Source organism: Sylvia atricapilla, unplaced genomic scaffold (genome assembly GCF_009819655.1).
Source record: "Sylvia atricapilla isolate bSylAtr1 unplaced genomic scaffold, bSylAtr1.pri scaffold_169_arrow_ctg1, whole genome shotgun sequence".
Lineage (NCBI taxonomy): Eukaryota > Metazoa > Chordata > Aves > Passeriformes > Sylviidae > Sylvia > Sylvia atricapilla.
The window spans coordinates 13590-30499 of record NW_027077097.1 but is presented as its reverse complement, the minus strand read 5'-3'; the positions used below and the strand labels follow the sequence as shown (position 1 = coordinate 30499).

Genomic DNA, 16910 nt, shown 5'->3' with positions numbered 1-16910 from the left:
AGACAACAGCATTTCTGCCCTGTTGGATGGGGAGGTCCAGGCCCAGTTCCTTGGAGAGATCGAGGGGAGGGAAAGCTGAGCCTCGGGCTGGGTTTTGGCAGTGGGAATTTGGTGAGGAAGAAAAGATCCCCCAAGGAGTAATTAAGGCCAGTTCTGCTGGCTTTGGGTGTTTCTACTGGCAAAAAATCATCCTGGTTCAACGGGACTCGAAGAAGCAGGGGTATGTGCCAGGGGGCCTGTGCTGGGACCCCCAAACCCTGGTCAGGAATGCTGAGCAGTGTCAGCTCCAGAGGAACAATAGAGAGGGGGCTGTGCTGGGAGCCCTCAAATTCCAGTCAGAGATGCTGGACACCTTTGGGACGCTACTGAGAGGCTCCAAGGTCTGATGCGCCTCGGTCCGGCCCCGCTCCCCGGTTGGCCTGAGGCGTCGCTCCCGCCGCCGCCCATTTGGGAAGCGGCGGAGCCGTGGCCCCGCTGCCGCGGCCTCTGCGGCAGGTGCTGCTGGGGCCCGGGAAGGACGGCGGGAGCTCCCCGTTGAGGTCCCGGCCGGGAGTTCCCTCTCCCGGGGCACCGGGGAGACGGCGGGGGGGGGGGGCGGAACCGCGGGAGCGGGGCGGGAGGGGACAGCGGGGGGGGGACGCGGGGGGCGGGAACGGGCGGGCTGGGATTGGCGGGGCCGGCGCTGCCTCCGCTTGTGATTGGCTGGGCTGGGCCGGCCTGGGGCATAAATAGCGTGTCCTGAGGCGACGGGGGCGTCAGTTCGGCGGCGGAGCGGGGAGCGGCGGCTGCAGGTGCGCGGTCGGAGGAGCGGCGCTGCGGCAGGACGGGGTCCCGGCGGCTGCCGATCCGAGGAGCTGCGGTGAGCACGGACGCGACTCCGGCGTCTGGGGGCCGGCGGTGCCCAGTTCTTTCGGCCGCGCCCTGGCTCGGGCGGCCGGAGGTGGGTGCGGGGCTGGTGCTGTACAGGAGGACCGGAATCGGCTACCAGGGGCGGGCGAGAAGCGCTTCTGTGGTTTCTGGATTTAAAGTACTGTTTAAAATATCGGAATTAAAGCTGTGCTTTTTGGGTTTTTCTGCTATTTCGTTTTTATTAAAAGTAACTGTATTTTGCTTCGTTTTTACATCCTTTCATTATTTTGCTTCTTTTAATATATTGGTTTGGTTTGGTTTTGCTAGATCTTTCTTAATTGAGTGAAGGTTGTAGGGCTGGGGCTGAAACAGTGGCTGTGGGGCCAGTGGAGACATGAAGAGCCAGGGTGTGGAATAAGGACCTTGGCCCTAGAGGCAGGCCCCAAAAACCATGTGGAGCAATGGAAGTGCTGGGACTGGATCAGTGCCACGGGAGAAGGGGGAGGGGGCTGCAGTTCAGCGCCTGCAGGAGATGCCCGGGGGGGGCGGTTACCAGCCCTTGCCCTGTAGCACCAAGCAGAGGCTGAGGGTGTGGGGGCTCGGAGGGCTCCAGGGCCCAAGAACCAACCCAAGGGCACCTTTTGGGATCGGGGAGCAGTGGCTCTTCCCAGGCGCTGGTGCTGCCTGGGGGAAGTGAAAGGGGCCTTTGGGCAGGTGCTGAGACCCAGGGGGAGGGGGAAGATAGATGTTTGGCTTCAGGCTTCAAGTGTTCCCGAAGTTGGGAACCTAGGAGGGTGGGTGGTAGAGCTCCTAAAGACGTTGAAGTGATGATAATAACTGACTTGTGGCCTTACCAACAGCGCCGGGCTGCAGTGAGAAGCAGTAAGAGCTTTTAGCAGCAGGCAGTGGGAAGCTGAACAGCTGGAACTGAGACAGCAGAGCTGGAGCAGACACAGACATGGTAGGGTTTGGGGTAAAACCCCTGTGGGGCTGGGATGGGAATTGTGTGGCTGGATCCGAAATGACTGTAAGAGCTGGGATAGGAACTGCAGAGCACTTCCTGCAGTAAGAAGTAGCAAGTTGGGCTGAAATATGGGTACAACAGCGGTGCTGAAACAACACAGAGCTACACGTAAAAATCATAACCTAATGAAAAAACAGCAGCGTTCTATGCCACTACGGGGAAGATGTGGAGAGACGTGAAACAGAAGAGCTGGCCGTGAAATAAAGCTTGTGGGTCATGAGCTGAAATCACTGGGGGTGTGAAAGTTAATCTAGGGCTGGAGCTCAACTCTCTTTTAGCGTGGCAGAGAAACTCTAAGGCTGACGTACAGACTGTAGGGTTTGAGTGCTGAAACGTCTGTAGAACTGTGGTACTGATGTTGGGACTGGCTCTTTAGCCTGAAAATGGGAGAGGGGCCGTAGAGCTGAACGGGGATTGCTCTAAGGTATCTCGTGAAGTGCCGACGCTGCTGGGGTACTGCCTGGGTCTGGGATAGCCACTGTAGGGCTGTGGCTGAAATCGCTGTGGGGCCTGGGATACTGATTGTGGGGCAGGCGTCCGGGCTGCAGGGTGAGAGCTGAATTGCTGCCGGGCTGGTGGGGCCAAGATGAAGATGCTGCCCCTTCGACGGCGGGGGAATTTCAGCTGCCGGAGTCGGAGAAACGCACACGTGGAGCTGGAAGGAGCGAGCTGGCCGTGAAATAAAGCTTGTGGGGTCATGAGCTGAAATCACTGGGGGTGTGAAAGTTAATCTAGGGCTGGAGCTCAACTCTCTTTTAGCATTTGAGCATATCGTGGACGGCCATGGTGCTGGCCCCTCCTATTTAATGTCTCATCATTAAGTTAATGTCTTTCAATTACTTTTTATGCAATTACTGTGATTAGGATATACAATAAGGACAAAAAATTCCTGCCTTGCTGGATTGGGAAATCCATGCCCAGTTCCTTGGAGAGATTGAGGGGATGGGGAGCTCAGCCTCAGGCTGGGTTTTGGCCGTTGGCATTTGGTGAGGAAGAAAGAGAGTTTCTTCCAGAAAGTGGGCAATGCCAGTTCTGCTGGCTTTGGGTGCTTCTACTCCCCAAAAACTGATCCTCGTTAAACGGGACTTGTAGAAGCAGGGGCATGTGCCAGGGAGCCTCTGCTGGGACCCCCAAACCCTCTTCTTTAGGGATGCTGGGAAGTGTCAGCTCAAGAGGAGGAACACTACACAGGGGCTGTGCTGGGACCCTTCAAATGCCAGTCCGAGATGCTGGGCACTGCTGGACCGTTGGGACGCTACAGGGAGGCTCCACTGCCTGATCCAGAGAGTTCTACAATTATTTTCTGTCGTGCTTAGAATCTGGCAGGTCATTATAGCCACAACAGGTTGAAAATGCCATCTGAGCAGTTGCAGTCACAGACGATCACACAGAAGCCAGTCTGGGAGAGGAAATGAGCTGCGTCATAGATTTATTTTTCCCAATGCGTTTTGAATTTATAGCAGAATCTCTTCTCTCCCCTCAGACCCCGTATCCTTCAATTTTGAGTTTTCTCATAAAGAATTTACTGCCTGTGCTGAAAAAACAATTCCCCGGCCCCGCGGAGAGCGGCGGGGTTTGGGGAATCCTGGGGCCAGCACGGGGGATCCCCTCGCCCCGGCCGGTCCCACCCCCGACCCCCGTGTGGCTCCGCGCGGGGCCGGGAGCAGCCTCGGCTCAGCCGTGAGGGGCGGCGCGGGGCGGGGCCGCCGGCGATGGTCCCGGCCCCATCCCGGCCCGCTCGGGGCGCTGGGGCGGGCTCGGGGCGGAGCCGGGGCTCCGTGAGGCGGGGCCCAGAGGCGGCCGGGGGCGGGGCCGGGCAGGATCGGGGGCGTGGCCTCAGGCCCAGCCGCTCTCGGCCCCGCTCCCCCGCTTCAGGCATCGGCCCGGGCTCTGGCCCGGCCCCCCCCGGGCCCGCGTTCACGTAGATTTCTGTTTAGCTTCTGTCTCAGAAGTGAGATCTGTGCAGGAGAGGTGCTGTTCGGAAGAAAGCATGGAGTAAATATGTTTGGGGGATGTGCAAGGAAGAACTACGGTGGCAGGGGAGGGCAGCATTTATAAACTGTCTCTATATTTCCCTGTAATTCTGGGTGTTTGGATTTAGCCTGGGCTTGTCGGCTCCTGAACTCTCAATGAATGTTTGAAACACTTTCCACAGAAAGACAAGGTAGTCACGGTTCCAAAGGAAAAATTGTAAATGGAGGGTAACGGTTGCTGGGGAATTTCCTTGGGAATGATGGATCTCAGGCATGTGGAGTTTTGGAGGTGCAATCCCAGCTTGAGCCTTGGGCACCTGCGGGAGAAGAGGGCTCCTAAAGCCCGGAGCCCCAGCGGCTCAGGGGCAGACAATGAACTGTCCAGGGAATGAGCAGCAAGTCCCCTCTGCCCCCACCCTCACACTCGGGGTGGCGGCAGCTGCAGGTGCGAGTTGTCGCAGGACGGTGAGGGCACAGAGCAGCCCCAGGTGAGAGCTGTAAAGGAGAATGAGGGGGCAGTTCCTGCCAGGGCTGCTGAAGAGAGGAGCCTCCGCTCCCTTTGGCATGGAGCTGTGGGAGGAGAGGCTCTCTTTCTGGGTTCCTACAAGTGTCTTATGGAACGCCATTAAGAGCCTGTCACAGGGTCAGGGGGAGCACTTGGATGTGGAACATTGCTTCAGGAGGTGCCGAGGGACAAACCTTTGTGCCGAGCAGCAGCAGCAGCAGGTGAGCCAGTGTGGGTTTGTAGGGGGGACTTTTCTCCTTTGCCTTTTCAGTTCCATCTTGCCAATTTTTCCCTGGTGCTCCCAGAAGAAAAAGGAGTTGTGAGGATAAAAGGAGTTGAAATTGAGGGAAGAAACTCCTCTTCTGTTATTGTCTGTGTTTAGCCTGGAGGGAATCCTTCTTCACCTAATAAGTAGTGGCTTCTAATAAGTAGTGGTACTTACATGTGGGTTTTTATTCAATATGATGTTCTTTGGTGGTATATAGTGTTTTGTTTGATTTTTTTTTTTTTTTTGGTTTGGTCTTATTTATGTGTAATTTGGTTTTTGAGTGAAAATAACTTTCACTCAAAGAAATTAACTTTTACGGGTGGGCTTGTTTGTATTTGAGGTAGAATTAATTCAAGTGGCTTTTTTGGATAGACTTCTGATATGTGTTATGGGGGTTTTGTATATTGTATTTAAGGATTCCAATTGGGGAAGGCTGGTCAAAGTTTGGGTGTTCTGTTATATGCAGTTTTAAATTTTTTTCAAGTTTTTTCTGTTGAGTGGTTTTAAATAATTTATTGTGTAGCTTTATTTTGCTAATAGATAGTGTATGATGAGGCATATGGTGTATTTATTTCATGTTAGGTTTCTTAGTTTCCATGTTGATCAGATTGGTTTTGAACTGAGATTTGTTGTTGAATTTTTTTGGTCGTGTCTAATATTTTCCAAGGGTATGTCCCCTAAAGTTTCCAGTGGTGTAACCGGCTGTAGTGTGAGGTAGAGGGGAGGTTTTCATTTATTTAGTGGTGGCTTTTATCATGGGGAGTGTGTAGTGTTTGTTTTGGTGGGTTTGAGGCAATGTGATGTGGTTAATTTCTTCGGGTTTCCTAATGTTTATAATTGCATTATTGTTTACTGTCTTTTAGGGGTTTATTTATTCAGCTTGTTTGACTACAGTGTACGTTCTGTAGTTATGGATAATTTGGGAGATATTGTTTACAGTCAAATGGATCTTTTGGCTTTCTGTGTATTTATAGATGGTATTTTTGTTTTGATGGTTTTGAGGCACTGTGGCTTTATGAAGTTAGGAGTAACTGTTTTTGGTGTTGTTAATTTCAGTGTATATGTGCTCTTGGTTTTTTTTGTACTTTGACTTGTTTGTTATTGTCGTGGCTTAGGGTAAATATGGGAGGAATCTTTTGAACTGAGCTTTTTTGGAAAGTAAACCCAAAGGGCATCTCTCTTAAATTGGTTTGGGCAAGAACTTCTTTGGAGAAAAGTGGACAAAGCTATTTAACAAACCAAGCTCTCACAAGGCTCAAGGATGAAATAATGAAACTTCTTGCTATTTTTTAGTGATAGGGTAAAATTAGAAAGTCCTTGCTGTGGGTTGTAGCTGAGCTCCTTTGGTCTCTTATCAGCTGTTCCGGTGTTGATAAAATGCTGAGGCCCAGGCCCCGTGGGCTGCAGGGGCCAGCTCTCGGTGCTCCTCTGGGTTTTTGAGTGTGCAGCAGGTTTGCTCAGCCCTAAGGAAAAGGAAAACAACCAGTGCAGGGGACTTCTCTGCCCTAGCCAGCTGGAACTAAGAGCCAGGCAGCTCTCTGTGCTGCAGTCTGTCTGTGCTTGAGCTGAGAATATTGGAGAGGGAGTGCACAGGAGTGTTTCCCTCTTAAAACAAACCATGCAAATTTTCAGATTTTTTTTCTTGCTTCGTTTTCAAAATCAGTCCGACAGGTACCGAACACAACATACAGCACAAACAGAACAGATGACTGGGGATAGCAGCATCATAAAGTTACTTTATTGCATTCTACCCTTTATCTACCCCCTTATAGTAAACTTCTCAAAACGAATTGAATTCTAACTCTACAAACACATCCATTACACGTACATGTATCTCTGTGGAAACCATATATATAGCTATATACAGGCAGTGGTAATGGTAGTTAATGAACAGTGTTATTTACACATTGTTCTTACTTAACAATTAGGTTTTCTTGAAGTACATATCATGTTCTTTCATTTTTCTGCATTGCACTATGTGCAACTTGGTCCTTGAGCAAAGACAATCCCACGGATGGGTTTGTCTGTACTTGAGGTAGAATTGATTTAAACTGGTGTTTTTGTGTTTTTTTTGTTTTGTTTTTTGTTTTTTTTTTTTTTTTTTTTTAAACAAACTTCTTACATGTCCTCCGGGGACTCTGTCTCCATTTGCTGTATGTAGGAGCTCAGACTGGGCAGGGCCTGCTCTGTTGGTTGAACTTCGGGTGTTAACTGGCCGGGTGGCTTTTGTTAGATACTGCTCCTGATTTTTGAAAGATCGCTCAGTGTTTTTAAGGTGGTTTTTAATAGTCTGTTGTATTTCTCCACTTTCTTGGCAGCTGGTGCATGGTAGGGGATATGATCCACTTACTTAATGCTATGTTTGTTAGCTTAGGTGTTGATAAGGTTATTTTTAAAATGAGTGTTATTGTGTGACTTAATTCTCTTAGGGGTACTATGCCTTGAAAGAATTTGCTTTTTAAGGCTTAGAATGGTGTTACAGGCTGTAGGGTGAGGCACAGAGTGGGTCTCCAGCCATCCTGTGGTGGCTTCTATTCTTGTGAGTACACAGTGCTTATTACTTTGGTGTGTCTGGAGCAGTGTAATATAATCAATTTGTTAGGCCTTCTTATGCTTATGTTTCGACTACTGCGCACTATCCTGTAAGGGCTTCATTTGCTTGGCTTGCTTGGTTGTAGCCCATGTCTCATAGTTATGGATAGCTTGAGAAATACTGTTTGTGGTTAGATCTATTTTTGGCCTTGTGCCTACTTATAGGTGGCATTTTTATCCTGATCACTTGAGGTATCATGAGCTTAGTGAGCTAGGAACAGCTTTCTTTTGTGTTGGTAATTTAAGTTTATTTTTGACACTTCTATTTTTGTAGCTTGATTTACTTGTTTATTGTTTCGGTGCTCTTTATTAGCTTTACTTTTGAGTGAGGACATGGGTATCTACGTGGTGAACTTTTCCAGATAGATTCTCTGCCTTGGTAGTGATGTCTTTCTACTTTTTACTGGCATTAAATGGGGAGGTTTTAACATTGCTAATTAGCCCTTTTTTACCTTTTTTAACAGTTCCTATGGAGCATTGGCTACTAAGTGGGAATTAGTATAGAGGAAGAGCTTTGGCTACTTTTTTCTTTTAGCAATATCTAAGACTGACTGAAGAGCTCCTGATAGGGAGTCTCCCTTGGATTATCGTCTACTGGTGTGTGTGCTTTTTTTTTTTTTTTTTTCCTCGCAGTGACCGCTGGTGTCTTAGGCTTACTCTCTGGTGTAGCTGCTGACTGAGGCTCACTGTTTGATTTAGCTACAACTGGAGTAGCTGTGGGGTTGTTGGCTGCAGCCTGAGTAACTGGGAAGCTGCTGATTTATTTCTTTGCTTCCCTGCCTTTATCTGCTGTCTTACAGTATCTAGCAGTGTGTGATAAGCATGTGCCAGAGCCTAGCTTATTGCAATGAGCTTTTTCTCCTTAGAGTCACCATGGCAGTTGTCTTTTAAGTATCGCTTCACCTCAGATGAACATTGTCTAAAGTGCTGTAACTGATTTGAAGGAGAACAAGGAAAGGTGAGGCTGAAAAACTTTACTTCCTACTCTTCTTCTAACAAACGGAGTGCAATTATGAATCTCTAAAACGTGTGGTTTGAACTAGAAACTCTAAACATACCTGGGACAATTTCCAGTACTTGCATAAAATTTTTATAAATCATAATCACTGAGCCCGGGAGAATAGTTCTCTTAGTTCGTGCCCTTCTAGTGTGAAAGCTATGGGTTAGGGACAAGATGGGAGCTGTTTCTGGGTAAGAAAGCCAGCTTAGGGACAGGAAAGGTATTAAAACCTTCAAAAAGCTTATGGAACAGAAACACAAAAAGGACTTGTTTCTAAGAGACATTTCTAAGAGAGATGTCTAAGAGACATCTAAGAGACGGGCGTCCCGGCACGGGGACGGGTGTCCCGGCACGGGGACGGGTGTCCCTGCACGGGGATCGCTGTCCCTGCCCAGGGATCTCTGTCCCGTCCCGGGACACGGAGAGAGAACGCGGCAGCAGCGGGATTTGCGAGCACGGGCCACCGGAGCTGCCTCGGCCGAGCGGGTCCCGGGGCGCCGCTCTGGGGCGGATTCTCTACTGGCCAAAATGAACATTTTGGGGTAAAATCTGAATGAATGTGCAGGAGAGAGAAGGCGCAGTTTGGGGTAAGAAGGAGGCGATGGGCGCTCAGCGGAGGGACCAGCTCGGGCTGCCTCTGTGTTCCTGGGGAGAATTAGTTCGCGTTATGGATCGAGGCAGCCGAGGCTGCCGCGGGAATCCGGGGCTGGAGCCGGGACGGAACCCGGCCTTCCTGCGGGAATGGCAGCGGGGTCAGAACGGGCTTCCGCCGGCCGCTGGGTGTGTGACCGTGCAGCGATGTACAGCGGGATGTGAGGGACACCCGGATCCTAGGATTGATTACCTGGAGCCATACACCACGGGTCTACGGAACGATCGTATAACGAGGCACAGATAAAAAGCCTCCGCCGCCATCCTTCTCCCGGCCCCGCTGCGTTCTCAGGATCTCTGGGGAAGAGTTTGGGTCTGGACAAGGCTCTCGGGTACAGGGGGCGATTCTCGGGTGTCCTGTGCGGGGCCAGGATCCGGACTCCGTGTGGGTCGCTCCCGGCTCAGGCCCCGCTGCGATCCTTTGGGGCTGCCAGGACGGGAGCGGCGGGATCCTGCCCGCGGCCGCGGCTCCGGCGGGTCACAGCCTCGGGACACGGCAGCGCCCGGTGCCGCCGCGCCGGGAGCCGCGGAACTGCAGCGGGATCGGCGGGCAGCGGCAGCCCGGGGGTGCCGAGAGACGCCGGGGGTGCCGAGAGACGCCGGGGGTGCCGAGAGACGCCGGGGGTGCCGAGAGACGCCGGGGGTGCCGAGAGACGCCGGGGGTGCCGAGAGACGCCGGGGGTGCCGAGAGACGCCGGGGGTGCCGAGAGACGCCGGGGGTGCCGAGAGGACGCCGGGGGTTGCCGAGAGGACGCCGGGGGTGCCGAGAGACGCCGGGGGTGCCGAGAGACGCCGGGGGTGCCGAGAGATCCCAGGGAATGCCGAGAGACGCCGGGGGTGCCGAGAGATCCCAGGGAATGCCGAGACATCCCTGGAGTGCCGAGACGTCCCCTGCCCAGGGCACTGGGCAGCACATCCCTGATGAGATGCAGGAAAAGGGAAGTTCTGGGTTAGTGGGAGGATGTTTCTGGAATGGAATCGGGAGAGGTGCTGATCCTGCTGTGGAATCACTGGGTGGTTTGGCTTGGAAGGGAGCACGAAGATGATTTACACTCTGTTGTGTGATTCCACAGCAAAGGACATCCCAAACCGCCTCCTCACCCTCATGGAGAGCAGGAATGTCTTCCATACCCTTGTTCAGGAAGGGCAGTGGCTGTTGGGAGCCCTGGCAGGAGCACCTGGAGACCAGGTAAGGACAGAAATGGGATCATTCCAGCTGCTGCTGGAGGTGGTTTTCTCTTTTCAGGATGTTCTTCTGGCTGATCCTTTCACAGCAGTGTTTAAGGCACATTTGAGGGTAATTCCAAGAATTTTGAAACAGTTGAGAAAAACGGTGAAGCTGATCCATTTCCAGTAATTCCAAACTTCTCCCACAGCACCATCCTAGAGGAAACCTGGGTGAGGGATAAAGATGCAGAGGAACAATATTGTAGACCCCCCTGGATTTCTGACAGAGCAAACCTTCCAGTAATCCCAGCAGATCTCTTGGAGAAACTGTGGGATCATGAGGATTTCCAGGAAAACTAAACAAGGAAAGAGATGAGGGAACAGGCTTCCAACTAATAACGATTTCATGGATGTAGGAATGATTCTTGTATGTTTGATGCTCCCCTCTATATTCCTGGAATAACTTACAATTATTCCTTTAATGAATAATCTAAACTTGGGAATTTAAATTTGAGAGGAAACAATGCAAAATAAATGCAGGGAGAGATCAGGGAATGGAATCACATCATGGAATGGTTTGGGTTGGGAGCCTCATCCCTGAGCCTGTCCTGGGCTGGCCTATGCTGACTTATTTCTCAGATGTCACCTCCACAGCTACAGCCAGACTTACAGTCACCTTCCTCTCTCAAGGAACTCCAGGGAAAAGGGAAAGTAACAGCTTTTTTCCTACAGCTGCTACTGGAAAAGGCTATAGAAACACAATTGCAGTCAAGACATTTCTCCAGAGCCCTTCATCAATCCCAAAGAAACTCACCTATTGGAAACCTCTGCTGATCCATAACAGCAGAGGAGAACTTAGTGTCTATTTCTCACATCAAAATGGGATATCCTTTTTTTTTTTTTTTTCCCAAAGGAAACCTGCTGATATATCTTGTATCCTGTAACAGAGATCCATTTGACAGCGGGGTCCAATCTCAACAACAAAATAACTGTTTCAATGAAGCAAAGGGGAAGCAGGTGAGATCTGCTGCACAGCAATAGCCGGGACTCCCTGGCTGCAGAGTTGCTGCGTATTGTACCACGTTATACAGCAAAAAACGCTGCTTTCCACAGCTGATGGACAAGAAAATGGTATCACTGCCTCCAAACTGGAAGTACAAAACGATCAGAAGGGAAAAAGAATTACAATGCTATGAGAATATACTTATTATTTGCTTATTATATACCTATTACTAATTATATATGTGTATATACACACACACACATATATATACAAGAAGCTAATCCACCATGCCACCTTTAAAGCAGCAAGTGGACTCTAGGATACCTTTCTCCTCTGTGCAAATGCTCAAGGAAAACAGAAATGGAACCAAAAAGCTCTTTAATATGTAACTCTTTCAGAAGCTCCTGATGTGCCACAGGGATGACCCACATGCCTCTGCTCTATTTGTTGAGTAACTGCATAACTTAAAGGGGATTTGAAGGCACTTCAGCACACCAAGAGCTGCGCAAAAGGACCCTACAGCAAACTGCAACATTTAATTACAAAGCTACAAACCCATCAGATAAATTAACAAGAGCTTGTGAGGGCTGACCAGCCGGCATATCACCTGATCCAAAGTGAAAAAAACCCAACACTGTATTGCTGTTCACGGAGCAACTAGGAAGGGATGATGATCTGAGCATCTGGCAGAAAAGTATCAGTCAGAACTTGTATAAGGGCTTTCCCAAATGGAATCTACTTCCAATTAATACCTCTCTTCCACAGTGAAAATAATCTGATGAGATCTATAAACAGGTTTTCTTTCTCCAAAGCATAGCTTTTGAATGTTGTCAGCACAACCACTGAGATCAGGAGAAGTTCAAAAGGAATGACTGTAAATTTTCTGCATCATTATAGAGTCAAAAGGAGAACTGGTACCAGATTTGGGGTGAATAGATGGCCCTCTAAACTTTCAAATAAATGTTTGCTGAAAGCCAGACTTTCACTTTAAAATAAAATTATTTTAAAAAAGACCAAAAACAAAGGAAGGGAAAACTGACAAAATTAAGACCTGTAAAACTTTCAATGACTCTGTTGCCGGAGCTTTCCATTGGATTTATCCTTCAATATTATTTTTTTTTCCCCAAAAGTTCAGCACAGAGCCTCCCAGCAGCAGTAGCAGGAATTCTTTCCAGGGCTGCAGCCTAAGCACGGATGTGATTTCAATGGAAAGAGTGCAATTCAAGCACCTACAGGTACTAAACAGAGGCTTAGTGGGTTTTTAATTGGGTGATAGCAGGAATAAAACCTTATAGGAAATAAGGTCCTATTTCCTTATAGGAAAGGAGATGGAAAAGGACAGTTTTTTTAAAAAAAAGCTCATGAGTACTTTGAGAAATCAAGCTGTAAGTAACTGGTACTTGAAGGCTTGATCATAGCTATCCCTTGAGATATTCTGGAAAATCTCCGAGGCCTGATTATGGGCTGTGATCTATTTATCTGAACTACACTGTTCAGACATTTAGTGCTGAGAAAATAGAAATCATGTCATTAAAACAGTACTGGAGAAAAAGATTGCAAAATCATCAGAGACAAGCATATGCCACTGCAAAAGACTGAGAAAATTCTCAAAGGTACAAAAGTTTACTGGCATGAGACAAAAACCCCCCAACTTAATCGAATTTTGCGCTAAGTAGGGTGTACTAAGGCAAAAGGAAAGAAATGAATAATATTATAGATTAGATAATTTATTGTTGTGGAGAAAAAATTGGTAAATGTAGAGGGTTTTTTTGCAGGCATAGTTTGGGTTTTTTTATTGTTGGGGCGTGGTGTGGGCCTTTTTGGGCTGTGGTGTAGGGTTTTTTAGTGCTAGTTTGGTTCTTTGGATTGGAGTTGAATAGTTTTAGAAGAAGAAATTACAGTTTTGGCAATTTTTTCTCTTTTTTTAGCTAGTAAACGAGAGGTTAGGTAAAAAAGGGGTTTTTTGTTTGTGTTAGACAATAGAGTTGAGAGAGAATTTGGGGGACAATGTCAGTATCGTATATAAATTGTGTATTGAAAGAATTTTAATTTTTTTTCAATTTTAAAGTTATAGAATTTATGTTTGGGCATAAAGTAGATGATAGGGGACATCTTATTATAATATAATTTTAGGACTTTTTAATTTTATATGGTTGGCTTACTGCTCAAATTAATATATTTTAATTGTACATAAGCATTTTTAGACATATATACAGTTATATATAGATAGTGGTAGTGATACTTAGTAAATAGTGGTATTTATATATGGTTTTATTCATTACTAGCTTTTTGTGGTATATAGTGTGTTGTTATATTTTTTTATATTATTTACTACGTGTAATTTGGTTCTTGAGTAAAGATAACTTAATGGATGGGTTTGTTTGTATTTGAGGTAGAATTAATTAAAATAGGTTTTTTAAATAGAGTTTTGACATGTATTATTGCGATTTCCTTTTTTTAAATTAAATTCCTTTGAATTAAAAAATTTAAAGGAAATTTTTTAAATTTCCTGTTTTTAAATCTAAGCCCCAGGCAGGGGCTTAGATTGGGTAGGGTTTGTTTGGTAAGTGAAGTTTTTTGGGTGTTAATAAATGAGGTGGTTTTTGTTACATGCAGTTTTTGATTTTTGAAGTTTTTTATATTTAGTGCTTTTAGGGTAGTTTTTAATAATTTATTGTATGATTTTATTTTGTAGTTGGTGTATGATAAGGGATAAATTTATTTATTTATTGTTATGTATTTCAGTTTATTTTATTATTATTTTTAATTTATTAGTTTTATTTTTGAGGACATGGGCATTTATATGGTGAGTTTTTATAGGCAGATTTTTTTATTGGGTAGTGATTTTTAAATTTTAGTAGTTCAATTTGGTTTTTTTATGTTTTTAAGTAGCCTTTTATTTTAAACATTATTTTAATAGAGTATTGGTTATTATTTATTAATTATTATAAAGGTAGAGCTTTGGGGTTGTTTTTAGTTATGTTTAGGGTTAGTTGAATGGGTTTGAGTTTAGTGAGTTGGTTTATTTTTTTAGTAGTTTTTGTGATTTGTTCCATATGGTTGCTTTTTATTTTTGTTTCATTTTTATGATGTGATAAGAATTGAGAAAAAAGTGTAGTGTGGGGTTTTTTGGCTGGTAGTTGGTTGTAGAGTGGAGTCTTTAAATTTTGTGTTATTTGGTTTTTTTTTGGGGGGGGGTTGTTAGTGAGATTAAAGTTTTCATTTTTGGGGATTGTTATTACTGTGTGCAAACTCAGGGGGAAGATTTTATCCAGCATCTCTCAGTGGGAACATTAAAGCTCCAATTTCCCTTTTCTTGAGCAGTCTGAGACACAGTATTACTTACATAACTTTTACGACAGGCATTTTTAACTTTTGGAAGAACCAGAAAGATTGTTTGTGCACGTGTGTGTCGTTAATATCCATCCTCTCTCCAATAGAGGATGGGAAAAAAAGGCTCAGAGCTTCCCACAACGGGCTGTAAGTGCCAAGGACGAGGAGCCAGAGGTTTGGTCATGATGATTTATTATTTCTTTAAGGACCTGGTTGATTTCATGATACCAAACCCAGTATGAATAGGAGACTGAACTCGGGAATCGTGGAGGGCTTCTTGGGTTTAAAAAGCTTTAATGGCTTTGAAAGATATTTATGTCAGACATGGTTTATTTTCATTACCTTTTTTAATTAAAAAAAAAAGCCCTGATCCATCGCTGCTGCTGTGATGTGCAAGGAAAGCCCCTCTTCCCTCCACCTGGAACAGGTGAGAGATGGAACTGAAGCCCAGAGGATTTTCTGCTCATTGAGTATTTTGCTCATTGAGCGAGATGCGGTGAGTTGTTCTCGGATGTGGCCGTGAGGGCAGTGGCCGTGCCAGCCCACGTCTGCGAACGTGAACCAGAACCTTCGGGATGTCAACCAGGGTTTATTCCATTGACTCCCGACCGTGTGCTGCGCCCGGCTCCTCTGTGCAAATACCGGACCGGGAAATCCATTTTCCCCGGAATCCCTGCACATTCCTTGGAAACGGGCTGAGTTTTCGGGGAAGGGCTAAATAAAAATGAGATGCAGATAAGGGAATTGCTTCTACCTGTAAACGTTCTTGTCCTAAAGGAGCCATCGGCTTGAGTTAAAGATTGTATTTCTTTAGAAACCCGCCAGCCCTTTGGAGGCTACAGTTTGTGTCAGGTAGAATTAATGACTGGCGGCTGACATGAGGGGTGTGTGAGCGGAATGCAGCTGAGCCTGGCCGAGCTCAACCGAGTCTGGCCGAGTTCTGCCGAGCTCAACCGAATATCGCCGAGTTCTGCCGAATCTAGCCGAGCGGCACCGCACCCAGCCGAGCCCCGCCTCCTGCTCTCGTGCCCATTAATTAGCGCGATGCAGTCACGGCACAGTGAGCTCCTGCCCGGCCCCGCGCTCCCGTCCGTGTCCGGGCGGTGGCTCCGGGACTCGGCAGCAGGAGAACACCGAGCTCCGTGCGATTAACGTGAGCCGGCCCCGCTGGCCCTGCGGCGCCTCGGCCGGACCGCGCCGCCCTCAGGGAGCCGAGCCGAGCCGAGCCGAGCCGAGCTTGGCCGAACGCAGCGAGCGGCACCGAGTGCAGCCGAACCGAGCCGAGCTCGCCCGAAGTGCTGAATCTGCACGAGCGTAGCCGAAAATAGCCGAGTGTAGCCGATTATTGCCGTGATTTGCCGAAGAGCCGCATCGGTCCCAGTGTAGCCGAATCTTGCCGAGTTCAGCCGATAATAGCCGAACGTAGCCGAAGAGCCGAATCTGGCCGAGATGAGCCGAGCCGAGCCGAGCTCCGCCGAACGGGGCCGGGGCCGGGGCGGGGCTCTCTGAGGCAGAGGCCGGAGGCTGGGCCGGGGCCGCAGCTTCAGGGCCGGGTTCTGGGGTGGGCTCAGGTGCGCGGGGCCCCAGGGCGGACCGGGGCCGAAGTGATTTAATCCTTGGAAATCCCCTCGCCAGCCATTTGCTCGCTCTGAGCACGTTGCGGATGGCCGTGTTCTGTCCGGGCTCGCAGCTCGGGACAGGACGGGATTCGGCTCCCCCTCCTCTCCCCCTGTTTTAAACCTTGTTTTTCACATCCCCCTCTTCCCCCTGTTCCTCTCCCTTTCCCCTCTCCTTCCCTCCCATTTCGGCCTCCCCTCCTGTGCCCCCTCTGCCCTTGCTCGTCCTCCCTGTGTCCTGTTCTCCCCCGGCCCGGGGCTGGCAGGGAGCAGAGGGCTCCTGTCCCTTCTGCAGCGTGAGCAGACAAAGCGTCAGCCCGACAACCGGCCGCTCCCATCCTGGGCCACCACCAGCCCTCCCGAAACTGTCAGTGACGGCGAACGGCTGCTGGGGAATACCTCGGGAGTTATGAACCTCGCACACAGGGAATTTTGGAGCTGGAATCCCAGTTTGAGCCTTGGGCACCTGCAGGAGAAGAGGGGCCCTTATCCATAGCAAGGAAAGGCCCCAGCGGGTCGGGGACAATGAACTGTCCAGGGAATGAGCAGCACGTCCCCTGTGCCCCTGCCCTCACACTCGGAGGGGGAGCAGCCCCAGGTGTGAGCTGTGAGGATGAGGAGGGGACAGAGCAGCCCCAGGTGTGAGCTGTGAGGATGAGGAGGGGACAGAGCAGTCCCCAGCCGTGAGGATGAGGAAGGCTCAGGGCTGTGAGGATGAGGAAGGCTCAGGGCTGTGAGGATGAGGAAGGCTCAGGGCCGTGAGGATGAGGAAGGCTCAGAGCCGTGAGGATGAGGAAGGCTCAGAGCCGTGAGGATGAGGAAGGCTCAGGGCCGTGAGGATGAGGAAGGCTCAGAGCCGTGAGGATGAGGAAGGCTCAGGGCCGTGAGGATGAGGAAGGCTCAGAGCCGTGAGGATGAGGAAGGCTCAG

At 48.7% G+C, this 16910-nt stretch overlaps 1 long non-coding RNA gene across 1 annotated transcript in view; it reads left to right on the top strand.

The window, feature by feature from the left end:
- Positions 1–761: 761 nt before the first annotated feature.
- The window catches only part of LOC136374866 (uncharacterized), a 29251-nt gene continuing 13102 nt past the window's right edge, over positions 762–16910 (top strand). Inside the window, exon 1 of the long non-coding RNA XR_010745984.1 lies at positions 762–859. This is a non-coding gene — a long non-coding RNA (uncharacterized lncRNA). The remainder of the gene's footprint in view (positions 860–16910) is intronic.